Here is a 27,504-nt window from a genome sequence, read left to right on the forward strand (position 1 = left end):
TGCAAAGAGCCAAGAAAAGGAAAAAAGAACCTGATCAAGGAATAGAAAGAGGCCAGGTTAGCTGGTGCAAAGTAAATAACAGAAGTGTAGAAAGAGAGGAAACTGGAGAGGCAACAGAGTCCAGACCACAAGGATCTCCAAAAGTGAGGCTTGGATTTTATTCTAAGTGTAACGGGAAGTCTCTGAAAGGTTTTAAGCAAGGGAATAACATGATCTGATTTATGCTGTAGAAGCTACGATGTGGAATAGATTCAAGGCAAGCAGAGTAGAATCAAGAAAATCAGCTGGGAGACATGGCAGATAAACTCGTGAGAGACAGCGGTGGCCGGGCTAACATTGGAAATGATGAGAAGTGGTCAGATTTGAGATTTATGCGTATTTTGGACAGAAAACCTACAGAACTGAACAATGGAGTAAATACAAGGTGTGTGGAAGAGAGAAGAATCAAAGATAGCTATAAAGTTTCTGGCCTGTGTAACGGGGCGGTGGGGGGGGGGGGTAACGGCACCATTTACTAAGACAGACAGGTCTGGGGTGCGCAGATGAAAGTGGGGATAGCACCAAGAATTCTGTTCTCACCATGTTAACTTTGAACTGTCTATTATTAGGAGCCCAAGATCTGCCTACTAGGTGCCTAGCTGCCCATCTAAGTCTGTAGTTCTTGGGAGAAGCTGGAAATACCACATACTTGCTCAGCTCTCCCCTTCCTTTCCCACCTCTCTTCTCATGGCAAATCCTTTAAAGCCTCCTCAGAATTACCAGTGCTCCTCAGAGCAATGCGAAAACCATGTGTATCTCCAACTTGCTACCTAAATTTGCCTCATGTTTGCATCGTGTGACCAAATAATTAAATATTAAGAAAATATAAATTGCACTTGCTCACACTAGAATTTATTTGCTCATACCAAAATGAATTACAGATGATTTCAAGATTCTAGTGAAAAAACTGAAACAATGTTAGGGTGCTACAAGAAAATACAGGTTAATACTTAGAAAATCTTGGAGTGAGAGAGGACTTTCCCATTGGACACCATGGGCAGAAACCCTCAAAAATGGAAAATAATAACAGGTCGGGGGAAAGGGAGGCCTTAAATAATTCTATTAAAGATAAACACAAGTAAGTTTTTAAAACAAATGAAGAATTGGGAATAAATCTCTGAAGCATGTAACATAAAGAATTAATATCCTTAAGTGGAAGGAGCTCACATAAAGTAAGAAAAAAGATTAATTCCAAAAGAAAATGTGACAAGGACAAGAGCAGAAATTCAAAAGAGAAGAAACATAAATGAGCAATTAACACATGAAAAGAAGTGCTAAACTTCTTATCAGCAAGAAGAACTGAATTAAAATGAGGAGATAAAACTAGCAAATATTAAAATGGCAATGAGTGTAGACTGGAGCCTGGGCAGTAATTACTAGGCCATTTCTGGAGACAATTTGGTAAAATAAATCAATAGCCTTAGATTTTACATGCTCTTTGACTTACCAAGTCTGCTTCAGGGAATTCATCCTAAGGGTGGGAAATTGGGGGTTGTTAGAAAAGATTCAGGTACAAATCATGTTTTTCAGGTTAGGATACTCTGTAGCTAAAAAGATGCTTCAGCAGTACACCTAATGACACGAAAAGATATTGTATAAAAAATGAGGTTATAAAACCATATGATCAGGATAATACATACCGATAGGTAAATTCATATAAAAAGATAATAAAGTGCAGGAAGTTAATACTGTGTTTCCCCGAAAATAAGACCTAGCCGGACCATCAGCTCTAATGTGTCTTTTGAAGCAAAAATTAAGATAACATCCGGTCTTATTTTATACCAGGTATAATATAATACCGGCCCTTGTATAAGACTGGGTATAATAGAATAGAGTATAACATACTAGGTCTTATACTAATTTTTGCTCCAAAACAACGCGTTAGAGCTGACGATCCGGCTAGGTCTTATTTTCGGGGAAACACAGTAGCAGTTGCGTCTAGACAGTGCTCTTTACGATCTTTTTCTTTGATTACATTGAGCACATATTGTTTGATAATCAAAACCTCAGTTGGGGGGAAAACAAAAGTCCTACACATAAAAGAGACACTAAATGGAAATTAACCAAAAAATTTACAGAACACATCTCCAAGTGGTAAAATATAATTTGGGAATATGTTTCCTCTCTTCTAGAATAGAAATTTTTCTGTATTTATGACACTTCCCATTATGAATATGCATTACACTTATTTTTAAGAAGGTAAAATAAAATCTTTTTTCAATTAACTATTTCCAATTCTCTTTTGTTACCTTAATTTTATGAACCATTACAACTATCATACAGTCTTTAAGGGATTACGCCTATGTTTTCCTTCCCTTTGAGTTCCAAAACCAGTTTTTCTTTATAATTCTAGTATTTTGGGGAAGGACAAAGGGATTCTCCTGAAACATGCTGGGCCCCAAATCTCCCTCATATTATTTCCTTTAGTTGACTACAACACTTCAGCCTAGGTCATTCTTAAAGGCTGATCCCAGACCTGCACCAGAATAAACAGCGAGCTTGTTAGAAATGCAAGATTTGGGGCCCCACCCCAGACCTAGGGAAGAAGGGAACAGGGGAGGTCCTCCAAATAATGTTTATCACAATCCTCCAGGTGACTCTAATGTGTGCTCAAGTTTGAGAACCACTGTTTCAGCCTATATGCTTTAGGCCATCAGAATCTAGAAACCCTCCTAAAAACAGTCAACTCATTTTTTAAATTACATGTTTCAAAATTCCAATCGTAATGTAATTAAATCATTCAAGGGGACTGAGCTGCTACATCTTGAATCTTAACAGCTGAAAGCAAACCTCCGTAAGGAAAAAAAAAAGATCAACAATGAAAGAAAACCATACCTGCACAGGTGTCTTAAAGGTACCAATGAGTCCCAGAGACATCGCTTCAAGCCTTCCAGTCTTTGAGGTAAACAGACCTGGCTTCCTCAAGGAACACACTAAACATGAACTCATTTAATTACACGTCACAGAGAGGGATGCACAAACAATCAACCAGATTCCTGAGTAATAACAATATTCAAGCCACATCTAGACATAAAGACAACAATCAGGTGTGCTGGAAATTTCAGAAACATCTTTCTCTTCAACTAATAAATGATCCCATTTGGGGCAAGATTTATTGTGGGCAAGATTTGTGTGAGGTTTTATGTGGTAATCTAGTTATTTACTTTGATGAAAGTGTAACCATGATAGAAATGAAACAAAGTTTATTCACAGTCCAAAGAAATTAACTTTCGGTCACAGTCATTTGCTCAATGGATTAACGAGCCAGGGGCTGAGACAAAAAGGTGTCTAAGACACCACCCTGCCTGCCCTCCAGAAACCTGCAGTCCACCTGGAGAGCAGCAGAGAACAGATAGGGATTTCCCTCTACCCCAGAGCAGGAACTTTACACGCACCATCTCTAGTACTTGTTAGGGACAAGAAAACTGAGGTGAGGATTTGAGAGGTTAATTTATTTGTTCAAGGCCACCCAACTCCCTACAAGTCCAGGCTCTTTCTGCCCTAAGGAAGCCCCATTTCCTCATGTTAGTACCACTTTTAAAGTTAACAAGAGTCATGAGGAGGCACTGTTTGCTTATAGCATGAGATGGTGCTGAATTTAGGATCAAATCAAGAATAAAAATGATTGTTATGATTTTAAAAAGAGACATTATGTAAAATCAAGTAGTATCAAGCCAAGTAAACAAGTAGTTTATATCTGATACCAGTTTTGAATGGGAAAAATTATTTAGAGAACAAAACAAACGCCAAGACAAAAATAGAACAATGTAAGAGTACTGATTATATTGGGTGATGAGATTACAGGCAATTATTCTTCTGTTTTGAAATTCTTTTATAATTAAGTTATTTTTTAAATGGTCATTAGCATTAAAAAACCTTTTTTTTTTTTTTACCCAGCCAAGATTCCATTAATCAGTGGTTTTCAATAGATGGATGGATGACTGGACATGTGTACAGTTATTTGTGGTTATCACATTCATCGGAAGGCATCACTGGCATTTAATAGGCTGTTCAGAACAGTCCCATACAAGGAATTGTCTCATGTGACTTTCAAATGTCTCTCTAGACACTGGCGTAAGGAAAAAAAAAAATCAATTTATAATTACCTGAGCCTAGAACCAAATTGCATTTTACATATAATACAAAGGATTTTTTGAAAGTCTTTACTACCGTGTTTCCCCGAAAATAAGGCCTAGCCGGACAATCAGCTCTAATGTGTCTTTTGGAGCAAAAATTAACATAAGACCCAGTCTTATTTTACTATAAGACCGGGTATAATATAATATAATATAATATAATATAATATAATATAATACAGGGTCTTATATTAATTTTTGCTCCAAAAAAAGCATTAGAGCTGACTGGCCTGCTAGGTTTTATTCTCGGGGAAGCACGGTATACACTCAATTTTCCAGGAGTGCAATTCAAGAGAAGATTGTTTTGAGTTTTATCAAAAGTTGTTCAGAATTTCGTGAAATCATGTCCTAATTATAAGGCCCTTCTCGCTACGTGAGTTGCCTCCATCTGTCTACATCTGCAGGGAGCATCTCACTCCCTGTCTTCCGGTGTAGTCAAGACCGAGATCTGACATACTGAAATAGTGCAAATTACTTAGATTTCTTTAGAAACAAGTTAGGGCATTACATTGATACTTTTTAAATTATGTGTACATTAGTGATGAATTTAACTTCATGAGAATAAAGGGGGATTACAGAGGGGAGTGTTGGGTCTGCCAAGGTTGAGAGCTTGCTGTGATGACCAGGGGAATGAGTGCCGTGATGAGAATCCAGCTGACTGCCAACATGCAAAGCAATGACACTTTTCTCACTACAGTTCTGTTTTGAAAAATAGTTATTTTCTTTAAAAAGCTATTTATGTTAACTTCTAATGAGTTTATTATTCATTTCTAAATGAATAAATAAGTTGAAAAGTAATTTCTCAGTTTTCATTTTAAGATGGTAATAGCAGTATAGAACCCACATAAACAAAAGCTCTTTGAGGGGGTCCTCAAATTTTAAGTGTATGAAGGGGGTCCTACGAATACAAAGTTTGAAAACTGAGGCTCTAGTAGAAAAAGATATGGAATGGGGGCAAAACTGGCTGGAGAGAGCAGGTCCCGAGGCTGGTGCAGCGGCTGAGTAGAATGAGGAAACTTTGAGAACTACGCCAGATCAATAGAGCTTGATTAGAAGTGGGTGTAAGAGAGAGGAAGGAATCCAGGGTAAGGCACAGGCTTTTGACTGGGGCAGCTGCGTAAACAAAAAGCCACTCAGAGAGATTTTAATATCATAAACATATTATTTTGTGTAATAAAAGTTTTGTAAGTAGAAAATAAATCCACTAACATATAAAAGCTCAAATGAAAATATTGGCACAAATAGCCCCCTTTCACGCAGATATAATAATAGTTAAAAATACCTTCTTCTCTCCCTGCTTCTGATCTACGTAAATAAACCAGCATGTTTGGACAATAGTCACAAACAAGACTGGACTCCTGGACTCCACGCCGTGGCCCCCAAAGGTAGTGGAGCCTCAGGAGGGAGCATCCAGTCTCCTGCCGCCCCCTTCAGCCAGTATCTTTAGGATCCCACACAACACACAGAGGGTGCCAAAAAAAATGTATGCACATTTTAAGAAAGGAAAAAACTATTAAAATTGTAATACTCAATATATACCAATAACAAAAGATGAATACAAGTCACGTTTGACGTCTGCAATTACAAAAGATGCTCAAAGTGGTTCCCATCAGCGTCCAGACACTTCTGATGACGGCGAATTACTGCTTGAGCAACATTGACCAATGTGTCCACTTGTATACATTTTTTTGGCACCCCCAGAATTTTTCTTTCTTTTTTTATTTTTTAAGGATTCAGCTTCAAAAACCTTTTCAATCAGAGGTGTTCAAAGCAGCAGGAAGCAGGGACCACCTACTGCCCTGTCACACATATCTGCCAGAACTCCCTGCAGGCTCGGCCCTCTCACTGCTCCACTGGGAGGGTCTGGGCCTGCCACCTGCAGTTCAGGACAGTTTAGGACAGAGTAACGGATATGGCCACAGAGCAAAGAAAATCCCCGGAGGTAAAAGCTTTTACTGAGAGTACCAGTGGGAAAGGACTATAATGCCCACTTTTTAACAGTAATGGAACCTCCACTTCACACCAACTGTCTGGAACATCCCGAGGCCCCATCCCTGTTTTCCATGTCACCCCAGTGTGAACTTGGACCTAGGAGGGACCGGTGGTAGTAGGAATAACAGTAGGAAGAGAAAACGGGAGGAGGTAAGAGGGCACATCCTTTAGCCCCAGTGCTCTGGGTAACATTCTCCCTTCCAGCGCTTGGCTACAGGGCTGGCTTATTTCTCCAGGCAAAGCACCTACCCTCGCCTCAGTGATGATAAGTCTGGGGGAGCCTACACCAAGGCAAAGTGACCTTAGCGAGGACGATGACTCTTATTTTGATGATTTGAACCCAAAGACCTCCATTACCACCAATATTTGTACTTAAAAAAAAACCACCATGGTTCTAAATCTAGTAATGTCTGAGCAATAAAGACATAAAATGACACCCTCCCAAAATCATTTGGCTTTTAATTTATTTTCCCTCTATTTTCAAAAATGCATAATACAGGCACTTCTACTTTTTTTAGTATTATTATTATTCTGAGCACATAACATTTCCACTAAGACACTGGTTCCACCTAACATTCTGGTCTCAGGACTCTCTTTTACACTCTTAAAAATGATTGAGGATCCCAAAGAGCTTACCTTAGAAAATTCTAAAAAAATAGACAAATACAAGCACATAAGCCATTAGCCACCAAACAGATGTCATCAAACATCATACAGCCACTGGAAAACGACACTGTACACTTATGGAGAATGAGTTAAAAAGGGAAATAACATCTTAACTGTCATTATGAAAATAATCCGAACTTGCAGACCTTTTGAAAAGATCTCAGTGACCCCCAGAGGCTCCCATTTGCACTGAGGAAAGAACAGGTATCAAAATTCTCATGGCTTTCATGTTCTATCTTTCTAGATTTACAAGAGAATAACTGAAATGATCATTACCTAAATTTACAAAAAAATTTTAAGAAAATATTTCGCCAAAATTATTACTAAGGTAAACGAAATAAATGTCATGCCTAATTTTTTCCTTTTTTAAGTGGTAGAATAATACGTAACATCAAATTGATGTTACCATTTCAAAGCGTAAACTTCAGTGACATATAATACATCCACGATGTTGTGCAATCATCACCAACACCTAGTCCACGACATTTTCATCATCCCAAAAAGAAACCCCATACCCAGCCCCAGCAACTACTAATCTGCTTTCTGTCTCTGTAGGTTATTTACCTCTTCTGGATGTTTCGTATAAATGGAATCGTACAGTACGTGGCCTTTGGTGTATAGCTTCTTTCACTCACCATAGCGGTTTTAAGGTGCATCCATCCGTATTATAGTATGTATCATTCATTCTTCTTAATGGCTGAATAATATTCCATTGCAAGAATATATCACATTTTGTTTGTTCTTTGATATACAAAAGTTGATGGGCATCTTGAGTTGTTTTCACCTTCATATACAAGTTTTTGTTTGAACACCTGTTTCGATTCTATTGGGTACATACCTAAGAATGGAATTGCTAGGCCATATGATAATTCCGTACTTAGCTTATTGAAGAAGTGTGGGGGCAGAGCCCAAAGAGCTGTTTCCAGGCTCTCGCCCCCATGTGGAAAGGTGCTCACTCGAGTAGTAAATGGCCATCAACTGTGATTGGATGGCCATCAGCTGTGGCTAGTTGGCCATCAGCTGTAACCAGTGAGCCATTGGCCACTAATATAACTGCTGTGGCTAAGCTAGAAGCAAATGGGGGCCTAGCAAGAAGATGGTGGCTGAGCTAGCAAGAGCGGATTGCAGTTAGCAGGTAGGATTGGTTGGCAGAGAGAAGTGGACGGTAGGTTGCGGATAGTGTGGCCCCTGCTTCCTGTGTCTCCAACCCAGCCGCCAGCAAGAATATAGTGGTATGACTCCCCTACCTATGGCTCTGTGGGTGTTCCTTTTTGGCCTCACCATGTCCTGCGTTCTTATGTGGGGAGCGGGACCAGAGATCCCACATGACAGGAACTATAAAACTGTTTTCCCTAACGACTAAATACATTGAACATCTTTCCATGTGCTTGTTGGGGGCATTTGTATATTTTCTTCCGAGATGTGCCTATTCATGCCTTTTGTTCATTTTTCAATTGGGTTCTTTATTTTTGTTGTTGGATTATAAGAGTTCTTAGGTCTAATTATTTTTTATATAAGTGGATGAAAGCACTTTAAACCTAGCAAGCATCTGGTCTTCCCCTCTCCACCAAGCTTTAAGACAAATGCCAACCTTCCAGATGATGGAAAGAGCAACTGAGAAGTTAAGAGAGATCATAGAATCAATCGGCAACAAGTGTATATAACACCTTCATTTTTGCCTGAAATCATAAATCCAGGATTGGGTCATAGATGATGATAAAATAGTAATAATAATAATACAGTCATTTCTTCTAAAGTGTAACCATTTAGTGAGGCACTGCGCGAGGTGCTTTAACATCCTCTCAGCAACTCTATAAGGCAAGAACTGTGACCCACCCACTTTACAGATGCGGAAACCGAGCTACAGAAAAGTTAGACAGCTGGCTTCTGGTTATACAATCAGTAGCTGAGCAGTTTGGTTCCAGAATTTGTGCTCTTGATCCCTTTGCTATACTGCCTCTCAACCATGAAATAATAATAAACCTCACCTGGTTGCCGAACTGAGGACTTTTTAGAAAATGCCAGTAGCTACATTTTGTTATGTCACTTTCAAGTTCCAATCTCCACTGTCTGCACAAATGTTTTAAGCAATTCTTGGTTCTAGAGCTTGCCGCTCTCATTGGGTTTAGGAATGTCATAAAGAAGTAAGCCCCAAACCAGATGGGTGAGTGTCATTTTCTCATTTCGATTTAGATCTTTTCTAACATTTTTGAGTCTGGCAAAAGACTGTTCAGGATATTCTGACTCAGCGGTCTATTTCCAAGAGCGTCTGGATTGCACACTGACTGTAATTCTAAGATTACAGTGACCAGCAAAGCCAGGGCCTAAAGGCCCATCTAACTCAAACCCATAATTTACAGTATAATTATATATTGGTTAATGGCTTTGTAAACTGAATCTCAAACTTGAGAAGAAATCTAAAAGGTAATGTATTTCATAATAAAAACCAATATGAACACAATGCTGGAGTTTATAGATTTCATTTTCTGAGCGGTAATTACAGACAAAACTGCCTGAAGTATTGGGCATTGCTGTAACTGCCTAGAGTTACAGGACCTCAGAATTTGAAGAAATTTCAGGCCATTTCTAGAACAATCCTTTACAAACAATTCCTGCTCCTTTTAGAATAAAAGGTAGACTAAAGCCCTGAAATGTGCCTAGATAAATGCTCATTTATACCAAGTGTCATTTTATAACATTCCTATTTACTTTTGTGGTAACACAAGCATTTTTTAACTTCAGCTACCCAATATGCCATTTGCAATGTTTTCATTACTACAAATGGTAGCAAATGTGAGGTTCTGTTTTCTCACCTGTAACATAAGGATATTTACCAGCTATCTCACAGAATTGTGGAAAACAAATTTAGATGGGATCTGTGAAAGCCTCTTGTAAAATCCCTCAGCCATGACAGGTACTCAATAAACAGTCATAAGCAAGTGTGGGGCAATGGTTACCAGTCAGATAATGCCAGAAGTCATTCTAAGGCATACTTTATTTACATAAGCTCAGCACAACTCTGATTACTTATCTAAAGGTTACTTATCTGATGAACTCAGCTGCATACAAGCCAGAATCTAGACAATACCAGGGGAGCTTCCTGACTAGGAAAATAGGTATCATTCATATAGTTATCAACAAAATCAATTTATTCCTTGGGCTACACCTAACTATAATACCATTTCTGGTAGAGCAGACGGCTCCAAAAACTACTCCACCACAATTTGTCCAAATGCTTCATTTCATAAGGGCTAAGAAGGTTCAACATACAAAATATTAAGTTTAAGTCACAAGAGGGATGTAAAACGCTTTCCTGTTATCACAGGTTTATGAAAATAACTGTAAACCAGAGGGACCTAGTAAATAGATGGACAGAGGTCGAGTCAAAAGTTTGGGAGGGGGGAGGGAGTCAAAGGGAAAGTGAGAAATAGCTGGGGCAGGAACTTTCACCTCAGCAGCGTCCGTCTGTTTGATCTGGAACATGAGCCAGAGACAGATTAGGGGAGGCAGAAAAAAGAGGGCAAAGGAACATGTTAGACTTAGGGAAATGAAATGTGAAAATTGTATGTGATAAAATACCCACATTTTGAGGTGCAGGTGACTAGAGTCAGAAAGGTGAGATATAGATGGAAGAAACTAGAAAGGTCTACAGGGACGAAGCATAAAGCTTTAGACTGTGCGTAAAAGTTTAGATTTTATCAGTGTGGTCCAGGGACCCCCTAGAGTTCTCAAGATGCTTTCAGGAGGTCGGGAAGGTCAAAATTATTATCACAGTAGGACTCAGACATTATTCTCCCTTTTCACTGTGTTTATGTTCACATTGATACAAAAACAAGGTGGGTAAAACTGCTCCAGCTTAGCAGTGGCACCAAACTGTATTAGTGGTCATTGTATTCTTCACTGCCACAGACTCTTATTTAAAAAAAAAAAAAGTTTCACTTCAGAATGGTCTTGATGAGTTATTAAAAATTATTACTGTATTAAGTCTCAGCCCCTGAGTCCATGTGTTTAATATCTGTGTGACTAATAATGGAAGAAGTCATAAAGCATTGCTATGGCACACCGACTATGACAAATGTCTCAGGGAAACACTTGTGCAACTGAGCTGCAAGCTGAACTAGCCCCCTTTTTTCACAGAACACAATTTTTATTTGGCAGAACATCATCAAAAAAACTATGGTTGTTCAGACTTGAGTGTTTGGCGGGCTGTTTCTCATAAATAAAGTGAGCTTATTGCTTCAAGTAAAACAACCGAGAGTATTGGCTGCTAATGATAAAATTTGAACTTTTGGGTCAAAAGTAGAAATTTGGAAAACTTGTATCTGCCATGGTGAGACAGACTACTTCCCAACATTTAAAGAATTTTCCAAGATAGGTGTTGATGTTTTCCACATAGGATTTTGTGATATTATTTAATGAAACATATCAACATTTGGAAGATCTACAAACTCAGTGAACCAATATTTTCCAAATACCAAAACATGATGTTAACAAAATTCACACAGGAGTAAAACATCCATTCAAATTACAATAGATTTTGCAATTTAGATCAATAGATTTTATTGCAACAGAGCACCATGTTTCCCCAAAATAAGACCTAGCTGGATAATTAACCTGCTCTAATGCGTCTTTTGAAGCAAAAATTAATATAAGACCCGGTCTTATTTTACTATAAGACTGTGTATAAGACTTATTTTACTATAAGACTTATAATTATAAGACTATAATATATTATTATAACATAATTATATAATTGTAATATAATAATATATTTTATTGTAATATAATATAATATAATGTAATATCGGGTCTTATATTAATTTTTGCTCCAAAAGTCATATTAGAGCTGATTGTCCGGCTAGGTCTTATTTTCAGGGAAACACGGTATGAAAAGTTCACTAATGTGATTTCAGATTCCACTTTGCAACTAACCCATAGGAAACCACCAGTGTCAAATTTTGATATAGTATCAAATAACCAGTTTTCTGAAAATGCCATTAAAAGACTCCTGCTTTTTCCAACTACTTATCTGTATAAAGCCAGATTTCTTCAACTACTTCAACCAAAACAACATTTCACAACAGACTGACTATAGGAGCAAGATATGAGACTCCAGCTGTTTCCTATGAAGATGGACATTAAAAAGATTTACAAAAATGTGAAACAATGCCACTCTTCTCACTAAGTTTTTTGTTTCATAAAACAGCTTTCATAAAAATGTGTTATTTATGTAAGCATGTAATGGGCTCATTACAGATAGTGTCAATAAATTAATAAATATTTTGTAGACTTCTCAGTTTTAATTTTTATTCTGGCAAATAGATAAAAAATTCACATACAGAAAAGCTCCTGGAGGTCAATCGTCCTTTTCAGAGTATCCATGGGTCCTGATACCAAAGTTTGAAACCCTTGGCCAGAGGAGATGAAACCACAGAGAAAGAGTTTATTGTCTGGCAGCACCTGAGCAAATACACTCCTCCACAAGAAGGAGTAGGTAAAACCAAGTGAATTAGGGAAGCTGCAGCCAGGAAGAGCAAATTAGTAGAGTGAAAAATGAGGAAGGCTGGACTAATAACGGGGATAGAGAGGAAAGGATGAGTTCAAAAGGTATTTCCGAGGCAGAACTGACAGAATCTAGCAACCAACTTCAGAAGTGGAGAGAAGTCCAGGCTGCATGGCTACATGGTAACTTCCTGTCCACCTGTTTGGCTTACAAGCAGGGACTGAGTCTAGTCTATACAGTCCTGCGCCGCTTAATTACAGGGACACCTTCTGATATGAGTTGTGTGAATATCAGAGCGCACCTACACAAACCCAGATGGCATAGCCTACTGCACCCCTAAGCTGTGTGCTAGCTCACTGTTCCCAGGCTACAAGCCTATACAGCCCGTTACTGTACAAAACAACACAAGATTAAACCAAGCACAAGGGAAAATGATGTGATCAAGAGATGCAGTAACACGAGATGTATGAGGCTGTTGCATACTGGTTTACAGCACTTACTACACAGAAACAGTACACACTAAAATAATGATAGTATAGTAAATACATAAACCAGCAACAGTCATTTATTATCATTATCAAGTATTACATAATGTACATAATTGTTTGTGCTATACTTTACACAACTGGAAGCACAGGTTTGTTTACACCAGCGTCCCTATGAACACGTGAGTAACACACTAGACAACAAGAATTTTTCAGTTCCATTACAATCTCATGGGCCCACTGTCATACATGTGGTTCACTGTTGACCAAAACATCATTATATGAAGCATGACTGTATATATCCAGATATCTAAATACTCTATAGTCAGGATATGAGTTCTAACAATAGTTCTCTGAAACCAACTGGGTTTCCTACAATTCAATTCAATTCTGACACTAACTATCCGGAGTTAATGCAGACCCCAAAAGTTAAGGGCTCATCCCCCTTCAGACACCCTCTACAAGTCTTGAGTATCCCCAAGCTACCAGCACTTCTGCCAGGTAGACTACAAATTCAAGGGGTCCCACAACGCTCCCCGCCATCCCCTCACGCCCTTGGTTTAAGCACCCATTAGGACAACCCACAGAACTCAGGAAAGCGCTATATTAGTGATTACAGTTTTATTATAAAGGATACAACTCAGGAACAACCAAATGGAAGAGATTCACAGGGCAAAGTTCGGGGAAGGCAGATGCAGAGCTTCCATGCCCTCGCCTCCTCTGTGGAATATGGTTGCCCACCTTCCCATACGTCTAAGGGTCCACCAAACCAGAAGCTCTCCAAACGTCATCATCCTAGGATTTTTATATGGGGTTTCATCATGTAGGCATGATTGATTAAATCACTGACACTGAACTCAATCTCCAGTCTCTCTCCTTTTCCAGGAGATGGTGGCAGTGTGTTGGGGGGAGGGGAGGTAGGCTGGAAATCATTTCATTAGCACAAACTCAGTGTGGGGACAGAGCCCCAGAAAGTGGTTTACAGGCGCTCGGCCTCAAGTGGAGGGGTGCTGGCTCGGGTAGTAGATGGCCGTCAGCCGTAGCCAGTTGGCCAATTGGCCACTAGGATAACTGCTGCGGCTAAGGAGAAGAGCCGAGGAGAGCCGAGGAGAGCCGAGGAGAGTCGTAATGGACAGCTTGACTGTTTGTTTGGGAATATACCACCATGTAGTGGAACTGGGGGATATTTGCTTTTGTGTCTTGACCGCCGCCATCGAGAATATGTAAGCACCTTGATTGTGAGTCGCTGTTGTTCCAGCACGGTACCCTGAGAGGCCCAGAGAGAGTGACAGTGCCCTGAGAGCCCTGGCTGTGTCCAGGAAGTGTGGCTGTGCCCACAGAGAGTGGCAGTGCCCTGAGAGACCTGACTGAGTCCAGGAAGTCTGGCTGAGCCCTGAGATGCCCTGGCTGTGCCCAGGAAGTCGGGCTGTTCCCAGAGAGAGTGGCAGTGCCCTGAGAGCCCTGGCTGAGTCCAGGAAGTCTAGCTGTGCCCTAAGATGCCCTGGCTGTGCCCAGGAAGTCGGGCTGTTCCCAGAGAGAGTGGCAGTACCCTGAGAACCCTGGCTGTGCCTGGGGAAACTAGTGGTACCCTAAGAAGCCCAGGAAGTCTGGCTGTGCCCAAAAGCACTGGTGGTGCCCTGAGAAACCCTGGCTGTGTCCGGGAAAACTAGTGGTACCCTGAGAAGCCCAGGAAGTCTGGCCGTGCCCAGAAGTACTGGTGGTGCCCTAAGAAACCCTGGCTGTGCCCGGGGAAACTAATGGTACCCTAAGAAGCCCAGGATGTCTGGCTGTGCCCAGAAGTACTGGTGGTGCCCTCAGAAACCCTGGCTGTGCCCAGAGAGCCTGGCTATGTATATTGCATTCACCTCCAGGCTCCTCGCACAGGGCCCCTCGCGGAAGACGCTTGTCGCGTAGATTGTGAGGCGAGAGCCTGTAGGGGTGGAGTGTGGGGGCAGAGCCCCAGAAAGCAGTTTCCAGGCTCTCAGCCTCACATAGACAGGTGCTGGCTCAGGTAGTAAATGGCCATCAACTGTGATTGCATGGCCATCAGCTGTGGCTAGTTGGCCGTCAGCTGTAACCAGTGAGCCATTGGCCACTAATATAACTGCTGTGGCTGGCAAGCATGGATTGCAGTTAAAATGGGGGCTAGCAAGAAGATGGTGGCTGAACTAACAAGAGCGGATTGCAGAGAGGCAGATGCCGCCAGTGAGAATATAGTGGTATGACTCCCCTACCTATGGCTCCATGGGTGTTCCTTTTTGGCCTAGCCATATCCTGTGTTCTTATGTGGGGAGCGGGACCAGAGACTCTGCATGACACCCTGCATGACAAATGAAGCAGCGAGCAGGGTCTCCTGCATGACACTCAGGTAAGATCTACAGGGGATCATTTTGAAAAACAAAAGACACTCCCACCACTCAGGAAATTCCAAGGGACTTAGGACCTGTGTCAGGAACTAGGGACAAAGACCAACACTATTTTTTGTTATTATACCACAGAGTAGCTAACATTACTGATATATACCAGGTACTCAATAAATAATTGCTTAAAGAATGAACAGAAGGGTAAATAACACTATCATTCACCAAAATGGGAAATACAGGCATCAAAAGAGGTTGGTCAGAAGAAAGGTGGTGGGTGGGCTATGTTTTAGACACACTGAATCTGAAATGCCCAAGGAATGCAGCAGGGTTAGCTAAAGCATTAGAACGCAGAAGAAAGGACAGAGCTCCAAGTACGGTAGCTAAAACTCTAAGAGTGGAGAAGACTGTCCTGGAGGACAGTGTAAGGTCAAAAGAGGGTGGAAAAAACAGCTTAGAAGTCCTAGAGGTAAAGGTGGAAAAAACACAACCACAAGGCAGAGGAACGTACAAGTAATGTTTCTCAAGAATGTGCAGAATGTCACAAAAAGGTCAAGAAACAAATGGATGGAAAATTGTGCACGGGGATCACCAATGGAGGGGCAGAGGCAGAAGCTGACTGCCACAGGTGACAGGAACAAAGGCACCCCACATAGACTGCTCTTCCGATCAACATGGCTACTAGAGGAGGAAGTGAGACGCTAACAGTGAGAGGGAGTCCAGCAGCAAGTGAGACAAACCTGAGCAGACATGAAGGAAGAGGACAGAGGGGATGGAAGACACAGGAGATAGAGGAGCATAAGTCAGAGGAGGGCTTTAGAAGGACACAAACCCTGCCAGGCCCTCCCTGGTCTGTACTTAGCTCCCTCTCCAATTTCTTCATGGCGGCCACAAGGGCCTTCCCCTCAAACACACTATGCTCCTGAATGCCACAGGCCCTGCTCGCGTGCTGACCCCTCAGCCTGCAAAACAACTCCTTTCCCTTCCCTGATTAACTCCAATCCATACTTCAGACCCCAAGTAAATGTCACATCTCCCCTGAACTCTAAAACTACATTATGTCCTGTTGAATACTTTCTTTGTAGCATTTACAACAGGTGGGAATCATTTATTTATGTGATTGGTGGGGGGTGGCGGAGTGAGGGTGTAATGTCTGTCCCAGTAAAATACTGAGTGAGGACAGGGACCCATCATGACTGTCCTCCTGGCTCCTGCCACACACAGCACCTGGCACAACAGCAGTCAAGCAGGCTATAGCTGTGGCACCGCTGAAGAGACCGAGCACAAGAAAATGGCAAGAAGTCTCAGAGGAAAAAGAGAAGGATAGCATCTAGCACCAGGGGAAGGAGACACCGACCTCTTCCTTCTCCCTCTGATCTCGAGAAGCAAAGAGTAAGTGTGAACAGGCAGATGGACGAGGGCTACCTGGGAAATGGGCGGTGGCCCCAAGCAGGAAGCAGAAGCACCCCTCAGAGTGAAGGTCGCGTCGCGTCTGAGGAAGAGCAGGGAGGATTGAGAAAAGGGGCAAATTTGGTTCAATGGCTGTGAGGGATGGAGAGAAAGCTGAGGAGGGATACTTAGTGGAACTTAGTGGAACACAGCCAAATAGGTAAGGACAAAAGCCCACATTTGTATGGTTTTCTTCAGCTGACTTTTAGCAGCACAAATACAGGAAGCAGAATAGTTGAGTTGGTCTAAAGATGGAGGTCTGCAGGGTAAAAATGACAGGACAACAGAGCAAGGAAATAGCTGAAATTACCTACTCTGAGGTCCCAGCTGCATATGGAAGGAAATGAAAGTAGGAGGAAACTGATCATCTGAAATAAAAGGAAGAAGATCCAGGAACTAGAGCTTCTGGTTGGAATTATTATAATCAGAAAGTGTAAAACAAATTTCGCTGCAGATATGTAATTTAAAAACTTAGTACAACATATTTTTCATGATATCATAAGCTCTCAGCACTTACTGTTATCAGTCTCTTAGAACAAACAAACAAAAAAAATCAAAAATAGCCCCATTCCCTTCTGAAAAAGGTCAAGTCGCTATCTTTCCTGGAATCAAATTTAAAAAATGCAGATGGCTGAAGAAAGGATATCCCTTTCCAGCTCCAACTTTTCCATAGTATATGCATGTTTTTCCAGCAGTTCCAGAACCTTCAGTTAAAAAGCCTCCCAACTATGAGCCAAGAGAGAATACTGACAGACTATTAGGCACTGAAAAAAATCTGTAATTATAGAAGTAGTCAAACTGGTGAAAATAGTGTCCACGGATCTAACCAGATTACAGATGAGTCTCCCACACTGAACTCCCTCTAGAGAAATCACAGAATAGTAAAATATATTTTGTTTTAAAATGAATGAGAAACAACATGAATTCTGTGGGCATATAGGGCATTTATATTTAAAAAGAAAACTTTATTGAGAAGAAAGTTCATACATACTTTTGGTTGCTTTGATGTCTTTGTATTGTTTTATTAAAGGCTCTCATTAAAAAAAAAAAAAAAAAAGTCACCATCAGTCCCTTTCCAAATGATCACTGTAAATGATGAGTGTGTTGGACATGTGTTTTGCCTGCCCAGCTTTCTATCTTCCTGTAATTGACCCCACTTTCCCTTCTGTTAATTTCAGAAGTTTAGGTATTGACCTCCCCAACTGGTACAAAAGGTGGACCCAAAGGGCCAGGACAGCCAATAAGAGTTCTGTATTCCCCTGGCCATGGTGATTGGTTCAGGCATGTGACCAAGTCAGGCCAATCAGAACCGTTGGACTTAACAAGCATATGAATCAACACATTTCCATTTTTTCTTAAGGCACTTTTTTTGCTTCTTCCACTTGCAAATGAAAAGGCTCAGACAAATACAATTATGAATGAGGAAAATTGTAGCAATGAACTTTGTCCTCTGTACAATTCTTTCCTTCTCTTCCTGTCACTTTTTCCCCCTCTCCCCACCCAGCTCCATAGGATAGTGGACTGCTTAAACTTAGCACTGAGTTTTCATGACATTGTCATGAGACAGCAAACTAATCTAAGAATAAGCCTAGCCCCAGGTAAATTACGTTGTAATTCAACTCCTTGATATTTAGAAATTAAAGTTAAGAGTCTGGTTTCAGTGGCTTGAACTGAGCACACTTGAACAGACCTCAAACTCACCCCCTACATGACACACACAACACTGTATGCTGTAAATATCTCTATGATCATTTTTTGCATGAGGTCAAAATGTTATGACATTTGGTAGTAAATTCAAAATCTCTTCCTTCCTGTTTTCCCACAGCTAGAGATGTGAACTGATTTAACACGTTGCGTACGGCGGGGTTTAAATCCCTCATATCCCTCTGTTCCGGCAGGTTTTTAAAAGAAACTACTTTAAAATGCACTCTTCTCTTTAAAGCGTAAATGCTTCTATGTCATTTATTATTTTTCTATGGAATTTTTTAGGATTTACTCACCTATGACGTTAGTAATCCCTCCTGGTGTGATACTGCAGAAAGCAGCTTCCTTTGTTATTAACGAAACACAAATAATTCAATAAAATGTGCAAAGTAAAAAGAGTCAACAGTAAAAACGAGAATTCTCGTTATCCGTCCTTAACGCATAGCTCAGAAAAAAACGAAGATTCTCGTGATCCATACGCAACGTGTTAATAGAGGTCAGAGGCTGCATCCACATTTGCAAAATGGCCTTGCCAACAAAACTGTGATTACCTGAATTACATTACATGTGTGTACCTCTGGTTTTCTTGCTATCTTTAACTTGTGATGTTGTTATATGGAGAAAATAATACATTCACAACTTCCTCAAATAGTGAAGGAACGTAAGAGACATGGTAGTATTATAAAAAAGAATATGGTGCTGAGAATGAGAACACTGAGGTCACAGTAACAGAAACCAATCTCAGCTGACTCAAACTAAAAGGGGAATGTAGGGGTAATGTTAAGAATATTGGTTTCACAGAAGTCAGGAACAGGAATGCAGGCAGCCCAAGAAAAGACTAGAAAAGGTTTAAAACTATCAGGGACTCAGGTTGTGTTTTCTCTGTGTCTCTCTAGATACTTGCTTTATTCTCTCCGTCAATAAATGACCTTTCTCTGACCCTGGACACAGCAGCAGAACAGAACTGCCTTTAAATCCCATCCCATGCGCGTACCACGGCCAAAGCCCTCTCTTGGGCCCATTTCAAATTTGCAGGAAAGGGACACTGATTGGGCCACCTTGGGTCAAGTCTCCAAACCTGGTTCAATCCTCTGTGTCTTCTGTGGGAAGGAAGAAGTTAGTGGGGAGTGAATGTGTAGGTTAAAGGACGGCTCTGGGATTTGTACTGGGTCAGACAGCATTGCACAGGCCCAGCTTCGTACTTTGCTTTTCTCATCATCAACATACAAACTGGTCACCAAAGTCCATTTTACATTTTTGCTAAGAGTCTAGAGTTTAACAGTACTTAAGAGAATTAAGTTGAATTTAAGAGATGAGAGGGTAACGAGCATTCACTGTTTTAGAAGTTCATGTAAATAAAGATATACAAGGTAAAAAACAAATTATAAAGTCTAGAAATACAAATTGTCTTTTACAAGTATGATGGTCTACATGAAAAAACCCAAGAGAAATGAAAACGCTTAGAGGGCTGAGATTGTGTCTTGATACCAGTCTGGACACCTAGAACAGTGAGTGGCAGGCACGAAGCCCGTGCTCAGACATTTACTGACCCCCGATCAAACTCTGAACTGCCCAGCCATAGCACCTTAAAATGAGTTACAGGTGTGTTCAAGGTACTGCTGCCCTCAGCTTTGGGGGATGATGCTTGCCATTAGCACTAATTACCAGGACTTATGTGGGACTAGTATTACATGGTATTAAAATGTTGAGAGGCATTCAATAAACGACCAAAACACTACTTACTGGAACGAAGAGTTCTAGCAAGGAGGCTGGTTACCAAGTAAAACTGCGTAAGGCCAATTACCATTTAATAGGTGTTGACTCATTGGTAAGATTAAACGAGTAAAACTGGCTAAGACTTTTTTGCAGTGGTTTTACCCAATGTTGGTAAGGGACCTGGAACTAGGTACACATTGCCAGGGGAGCACACTGGAGGGCATGGTGCTCTACGGTCTTGGGAATATGTTCCAACATAGTAAGTGAAAAAGACAGGCTACAAAAGTCTGTGCACCTGAGGTTATAAACTGACAAGGCAACAAAGACTGAATTTAGCTCTCAGGTGTGCTTTGTTTGAACCCCAGCGTGTTAATAAAAATTGTGAACCACCTAACAATCGGGAGATTTCCCATTAAATCCATATGCCTGTATTTCCAGCTTCTCTGGAGGAACTAGAAAGTGTAGTGCCACCAGGATGCATCCTCCCAGGGCAGCCCAGGCTGCCCCATCTATGGGACCATCTTCGGTGCCCAGAGTCCCTCAGGTGCCTTTGTCTCCCAGACTGCGCAGCCTCACACACCCAACCTGCTAAGTAACCTGAGTATGAACAGACCCTCACAGAGTAGGAACAGTCATTATCGATGGACAATGAGATTCTGGGTACGCTTTTGTCTTTCCTTATCGATATTTTCAAAAGTTTTCTTCAATAAACATGCATTGCGTTTGTAGTAAAAAAAACGTGATTTTTAAAAATAACCAAATCACAACGGCAATAGCACTTCATCTAAGGAGACCAAAACAACTAACGATAACAGATAATGACTGTGTTTTAAAACTAATTGAACTAAAGAAGTAATGTAAGGTTACAATTACTGCAGTATTGCCCTCCCCTGGATACTAATTAAAACAGAGTGATCTTTTTAAACAAAAGCAAATCATGGGACTCCCCTGCTTAAAACTCACATTAGCGTCCTACTTCCACGGACCGAATAAACTCCAAACCAGCCCGTCTCCCTTATTCCTCACCTGTCTCTCCCATGCTTACCACAATTGGGCGACTCTGGCCTCCAAACAATTGGGTCCTCAAACGCTAATCTATTCCACATGCCAACAAGTAACAGCCGGGTGTCCACTGTGCACCAGGCACTGTTCTAGGTCCTAAGGATACACTCAGGTAGGAAACGACGCAGACAAAGCTCCCCGCCGTCATAGCACTAACATTCCAGTAACCTCTGTACCAAGTTCTCTTTCTCCTCAATCTCTCTAATCACTTAAAGAATATTGAAACAATTGCAATGACTACCTCTGAAGGGGTCTGAGAGGCAGCAGGACTACCGAGAAAATGTATTACCATTTACTGAGTTTATTTAACATTAACTATTTGTAATAAACATTAATTTTTGTTTATTAGTGAGGGAGAGAGGAGAAATAAAGGAGGGCTTTACTCATTGAAACTTGCTCCATACCAGGAATGGCACTATTTTGGGGAGTCAATTTTTCAGTACTAGCTATACAGCTTTTATATATCAGTACTCAAAAAATGTAATACTCTGATTCTGCAAGAATGGAGCAGTTGAGCTTGAAATAATTTCAGAAACTGAATAATTACTTGCTTTTAAAATCTATTACCTTAAGTTTATAGCAGTGTGGGGACAGAGCCCCAGAGAGTAGTTTCCAGGCTCTCGGCCTCACATAGACAGGTGCTGGCTCAGGTAGTAAATGGCCATCAACTGTGATGGGATGGCCATCAGCTGTAACCAGTGAGCCATTGGCCACTAACATAACTGCTGTGGCTACACTAGCAGAAAAATGGGGGCTAGCAAGAAGATGGTGGCTGAGTTAGCAAGAGCGGATTATAGTTAGGACGGCGGATTGCAGCTAGCAAGTGAGGTTGGTGGCTGAGCCTGCAAGCGGTGCAGTGAGGGTTGAGAATTGTGTGGCTCCTGATTCCTGTTTCTCCAACCCAGCCGCCAGCGAGAACATAGTGGTATGACTCCCCTACCTATGGCTCCGTGGGTGTTCCTTTTTGGCCTAGCCACATCCTGCATTCTTATGTGGGGAGAGGTACCAGAGACCCCGCAGGCTGCCCTGCACGACACATGGCGCAGCGAGCAGGGTCTCCTGCATGACAAGCAGGAATGAATTGATTTTTACAAAACACTGAATCCACAATGAACAGACTCATTATAGATAACGCACAGGAATGGTGTGTGTGTGTTTATACAATGGCTTAAGATACAACACACTGCCCTTGTTAGAACAATAAAACTGCTCAGGAAATTTGTCTCAGAGGTTAAAACATGGCATTAAAAGTCAGTTAACTTTGTTCATTTCCATGAGTTGTATCCATGTCTTGCAAATGCACACCACCAGTCACCAGGACTCGCAAACAGACTGCAGGGGTGAACGAAACCAATACTGACAGAGAAACAAGACCAAATGCTCACCAAAGCGAGAGGGGATCAAAAGCACTACCCTCCTGTACGAAGGAGAGGACGTTTAATTTTAACCACCAAGGACAAAAAAAACTTTGACCAACTGCTATGACCTTGTTCTTTTCACACTCAGATTCAGCTGAATCCAAAAGTCGGTCACATCCCTCAGTTCAATTCCTGGCTCTACCACTCAATGAAGAGTGAGATGTGACCAGTGCCATTCCCACACCACCGTAGTGAAGCCCTGCCCGCACAGCAGTGAGCAGCTTCCCACAGAGGCGCAGCAGAACTACCTCACTAGGCAGCAGAGACAAACTCGGGCCAGGGAGCTGAAGCCAAAACAATCTCACTAATGCTCTCTCTGGACAATCAGCTAGAAGGCAAGCTACCAACCCGTAATTCTACTAGAGAAACCTTAAAAGAGCATTAGTGAATTCAAATAGATTACTTTGCTTGAAATGCACCTTGTTAGAGGGCTACAAACATCAGCAACAAAACTTGAATGATGTCCTACCCTCACACTTAGTGATAGAAGTTTTGTTTTTTGATGGTCTCCCAGTGGATCTGTGACACCTCTCTACTGTGAGGCCTCTGCATGCCTGATGTGAATTTCCACAGGCCAGCTCACATCTCCAAACTGGCCAACGTGGAAATGTGTGGACAGCCTCCCACAGGCTCTCTAATCTCACTTCTGTATATAGTCTGATGTTTCCAAGGCAAGTCCACACCACACGTGAACTGCCTTTCCAAATTTCACTAGTCTTCTCTACGACTTTATTCCTGTTTTCCATGCAGGGGCACTTTAGGAAAACCACGAAAGTAAAGGGTAACAGGCTGCTTTGCAAGATGAATGCTGAGAGCAGACAAGGCCTATTTGCCAGCTAACTTATGAGCTAACTCCTCAATGACTGGGATTCTAATTTGTGCCCCACCTAATTTATAAATTAATACATATCAGGGAATCTCTAGGTTATTCCAAAGCAGAAACCAGGAATGCAGAAAAGAACCCGAATGCCTATCACACATGCCCAGGAAATAGGCAGTTCAGCACTGTGGCCAAGCGTTCTGGGCCCTACAGATACAAATCTTACTTGCTGGCTCTCTGAGATACTCAACTGCAGGTATGCCCATTTCCAAGGCATGGGCACCTAAAGCATGAGAAGTTTATGAAGATTAAGTGACTTAATACTTATAAAATGCTGCAAACAGACTTGATAAACATGAGCTATCACTATCACAGGTGTAAGCATTTTCTGACTTTCCATAGCGCACTACTCAACAGGTTACACTGACATCCGATTCTTCTTCCTAAAAATAATTCACTAGGTTTGTCACTTGTTAAGTCATTTCAAAAAAAGGGAGGAAGGGAAACCGAACTCTCATACAACAAGGTAAGGGTACAAATTGCTACAATTTTTCTAAATGGTAAATTGGAAATATGTATCAAAAACCTTAAAACTTAGCATCTACTTTGATCCTAAAAATCCACCTCTGGAAACTTATCCTAAGAAAAAGATTCTCACAAGCAGATACACAGATGTATGTAGGAGGACAGTCACTGCAGAGTTACTGATAATGGGGGGAAGGGAAGAAACTAATGTCTAATGAAATAAATTAGCTAAATTATCATAGATCCATAAAATGGAATGTTATTGTTACTAAACTATTACAACTGATAATACAGTCATGGAATAATTCATAAGATGTAAAAAAAAAGGTTACAAAGCAATCATATATATAGTAGAATCTCTTGTATCTCTTGTTACCAAAAATTGTTTATGAATAGCCACATGCACACATAAATAATGTTTGGAGAGATACATACTCAGACAATAGACTTATGAGTATTGTATACTTTTCTCCTTTTCACTTTTCTGTATTTCAGTCTTTCTACCATGAACATGCAGTTCTTTACAATATAAGGGATATTAGCTAATCATGATAAACTGATTATCAGTTTGGTTCTGAAATGTACAATTAAGCTGAAAGTGATGGCAAGATTTATCTTTATTTAGAAAAAACTTGTATTTATGTAACATTTGTTGGTTTACTAAATGCTTTTAATGTTCAGCCTAGTTATCCAATCAATTTCTTTAGTACCAAGAAATTTGCAAGACTTCTTTTAATCCAAGTAGCAATGGATTTCTACTTACTACCATAAAGTGCTGTAGTACAAAAATTAATATATATGAGTTTTATGTTTTTATATACCCCAATTCTTTATCATCACTGTAACTACCATTGATTAAATAAACATGTCTCAAGAACTTATGTAAGCACTTGGAAGTATTTACGCTTTATCTACTATTATTATTCCCATTTTCAGCTGAGAAAACTGAAGTGTTGAGAAGTTAGGTGACTAAATCAAAGGCACAGACCTTGTGTGATCAAACTCAGTATGCTCTAGGGATTAACTATCCAGCACCCTCAATTATACAATAGAATCTGTAATTTATGGGGTCCTATGCTGGACTATGAAAGAAGGGAATGAAGGTCAGATTTTATTAGAATGAAAAATGAAATTGGAAAACATACCAATGGTCTATATTTTTTGGAAACCAATTTTAATAGCATTATGTTAGGCTTATCATAGTTTAAAAAATGGTATTTTGATATAGTGGTAACATAATAGTTTACCACTACATTGTTTTAAATTTACATTTTGAGTCTCTAAAGCAAATATTTTGCTAGGTGCCTTCTTTCCAGCTTATCAGCTTGAGCATTCTATGCTTGAGAAGGGTTCTCCCCTTTCAGAACCAACCAAACTTACCAAAATGACTGGGATACAGTACTTATTAGCTCCTAATTTCTAAAATCAGTGACTATTAAGTGATAAAGATGATTTTACAAGTAAAGGTTTTAAAATATGGCCTTGCTGCAATGTAGTTCACTCATAAATATTTAATCAAGTTCCTCCAGATGATGAACCAAAGTCTCTGCCCTTCTGAAATGTTTATAATAGGTATATAACTTATCTGAGGGTCACGGTCAGTTTTTATTAGCAGCAAAAGGTATAAAACATTCTGTTACTTGAAAAACTTGCTATCTACCTCAAGAGATGGTCTTAGAAGACAGTCAGTGAGAAGGAAGCACACCACCAGTGGTTCTCCAGCTTTACGGAGCAGGAGAAATTCCTGAAAAGCTTGTTGAAAATACTGATTCCAGGCTCCCACCTCCTAGAGTCTGATTTGGAGGGGATGTGACAAAAAAAAAAAAAAAATACATATTTTTAACAAGAACCTCAGTTAATGCTGCTGTAAGTGATCTGAAGTCCAGGCTTTGAGAAAACCACCAGTACCTGGAGCCATTAAGAAAGGAATGCTCTACTGCAGCGGAATTTGAACTGAGTAATAAACCCAACCCTCATGTAATTAATCCTCTGCAATTCACAAATCTAGCAAATTAAAAAGATGAGTTAGAGTAATTTACCAGCATTTCCTCCTTAACCTCTTATGGAAGATTTGAATTTGTCTCAATCTAGGCATTTGGGGAAAAGATGAGCTTAAGCAGACCTCTACTACCAATACTAGAGGTAAGCATTTTAAGAAAAAGGAAATTACTAGTCAAGTGCAAAAAAAAAAAAAAAAAAATGCTAAGAGGGACAAACATTTCACGGAACTAACTTGCTATTCATTTTATGCCCTATTTCACAATCTTAGTATCTGAACAATCCAGGATTCCAAAGTACATCAAAAATTTGTTCATTTCCTCCCTTACGTGGGTAGAATAATAATAGAGTTTTGTGAAGGTACCATGTGCCTCAGCAATTTCAATAGACACATTCTTAGATTTAAAAATGCTTTTTAAAACATATGTTCTAACAGAAACTCCTTAACTGGAGCTATGGAAAGGAGTTTTAAATAGTTATAATGTCATCACTAGTATCCCTATTTCTCAATTTAGATTACTTAAAAGTTCCTAGGTTCTTTACAAACTTCCCATAGAAAGAATTCAATATTAAAAATATTTTTAAGTTATAAGCAAACACACATCAAAGCAATATAAATGTTTCAAGTAACCCATTAAAAAGAATTAAAAGAGAAACATAGTACTTTATTCTCAGATAACTGACAGGTGGAAATCATAACTTGGAGGGTTGTTTAAGCTTCTGTACCTTAAGTCATCAAATTAACAAAGGTATCCCAACAAGTACATTCCTCCTATTTCAGAGGTTAAAAGGAGCACTACACAAACCAGCTGGTCTGCTGGGTCCTCGCCCCAGTCCCTGCCCTCAGATCCTGCCCACTACAGAATCCATGCAATCTCTGAGCCTGTATTTCAACGGTCCAAAGCGATTAGTAAAACTGTCTCCTCGTTGACAGAATTGAGATTTTTCAGATGCGTTTGTTTCTATGGTATTTGGGTTGTTTTTTTAATCTATACTTTCTATTGTTCTTGTTTTTATTATTTGTACCCTTTGACCACGCAAATAGCAAGAGCAGGATGCCAGCAGATAATCATAAAGAAACGCGTCTGTCCAGAGTCTGCATGTATTTGAAATTTCAGGCTGGTGCTGCCTTCACAATAGCATTGGTGATCGCAAAGTTCTAAAGGAAACTTTCATATTACGAGGCTATCAAAAATCTCCATAGCCTCCAACTCAACTGAGAAGCCGCTAATCTATTTCTTCAAAAGCAAAATCTGCTTCAGTCTGAATCACAACAAAAGATGCCCATAGGAAATGTAATCTACGAAGTTGCTTGCTAATCCAAAGGCAAACATTAAGTAAAGGAAGGTGCAACCCATTCCTTGCTGGTTTCCTTTTCCTGGGGATTCTGATTACATTTCCTCGTTCAAGCAAGAAGAGACCGCAATTGTGCCTTGGGTGCACAGCATAAAACCGTGCCTGTGCGTAAAGAAGGGAAGGAGGAACGGCAGAAGAGGAGGAACGCGCTCCCACTAAAAGGAGAGCGGCTTTCTGTTAAATACCATCAGTCAGCCCCGGTAGGGCGACTTAGGGCCAAACGGCATTGACTGCCCTTCACTGACAAGGGCTGTGCAGGCACACGAGAAAGAAAG

The 27,504-nt window shown here is 40.5% G+C and overlaps 1 protein-coding gene across 4 annotated transcripts in view; it reads right to left on the reverse strand.

Annotated features, from left to right (window-relative positions):
- The window catches only part of ITSN1 (intersectin 1), a 189,694-nt gene that overhangs the window by 161,424 nt on the left and 766 nt on the right, over window positions 1–27,504 (reverse strand). The window lies entirely within an intron of this gene.

Source organism: Rhinolophus sinicus, chromosome 17 (assembly GCF_057876585.1).
Source record: "Rhinolophus sinicus isolate RSI-liver-muscle chromosome 17, RSI-T2T, whole genome shotgun sequence".
Classification (NCBI taxonomy): Eukaryota; Metazoa; Chordata; class Mammalia; order Chiroptera; family Rhinolophidae; genus Rhinolophus; species Rhinolophus sinicus.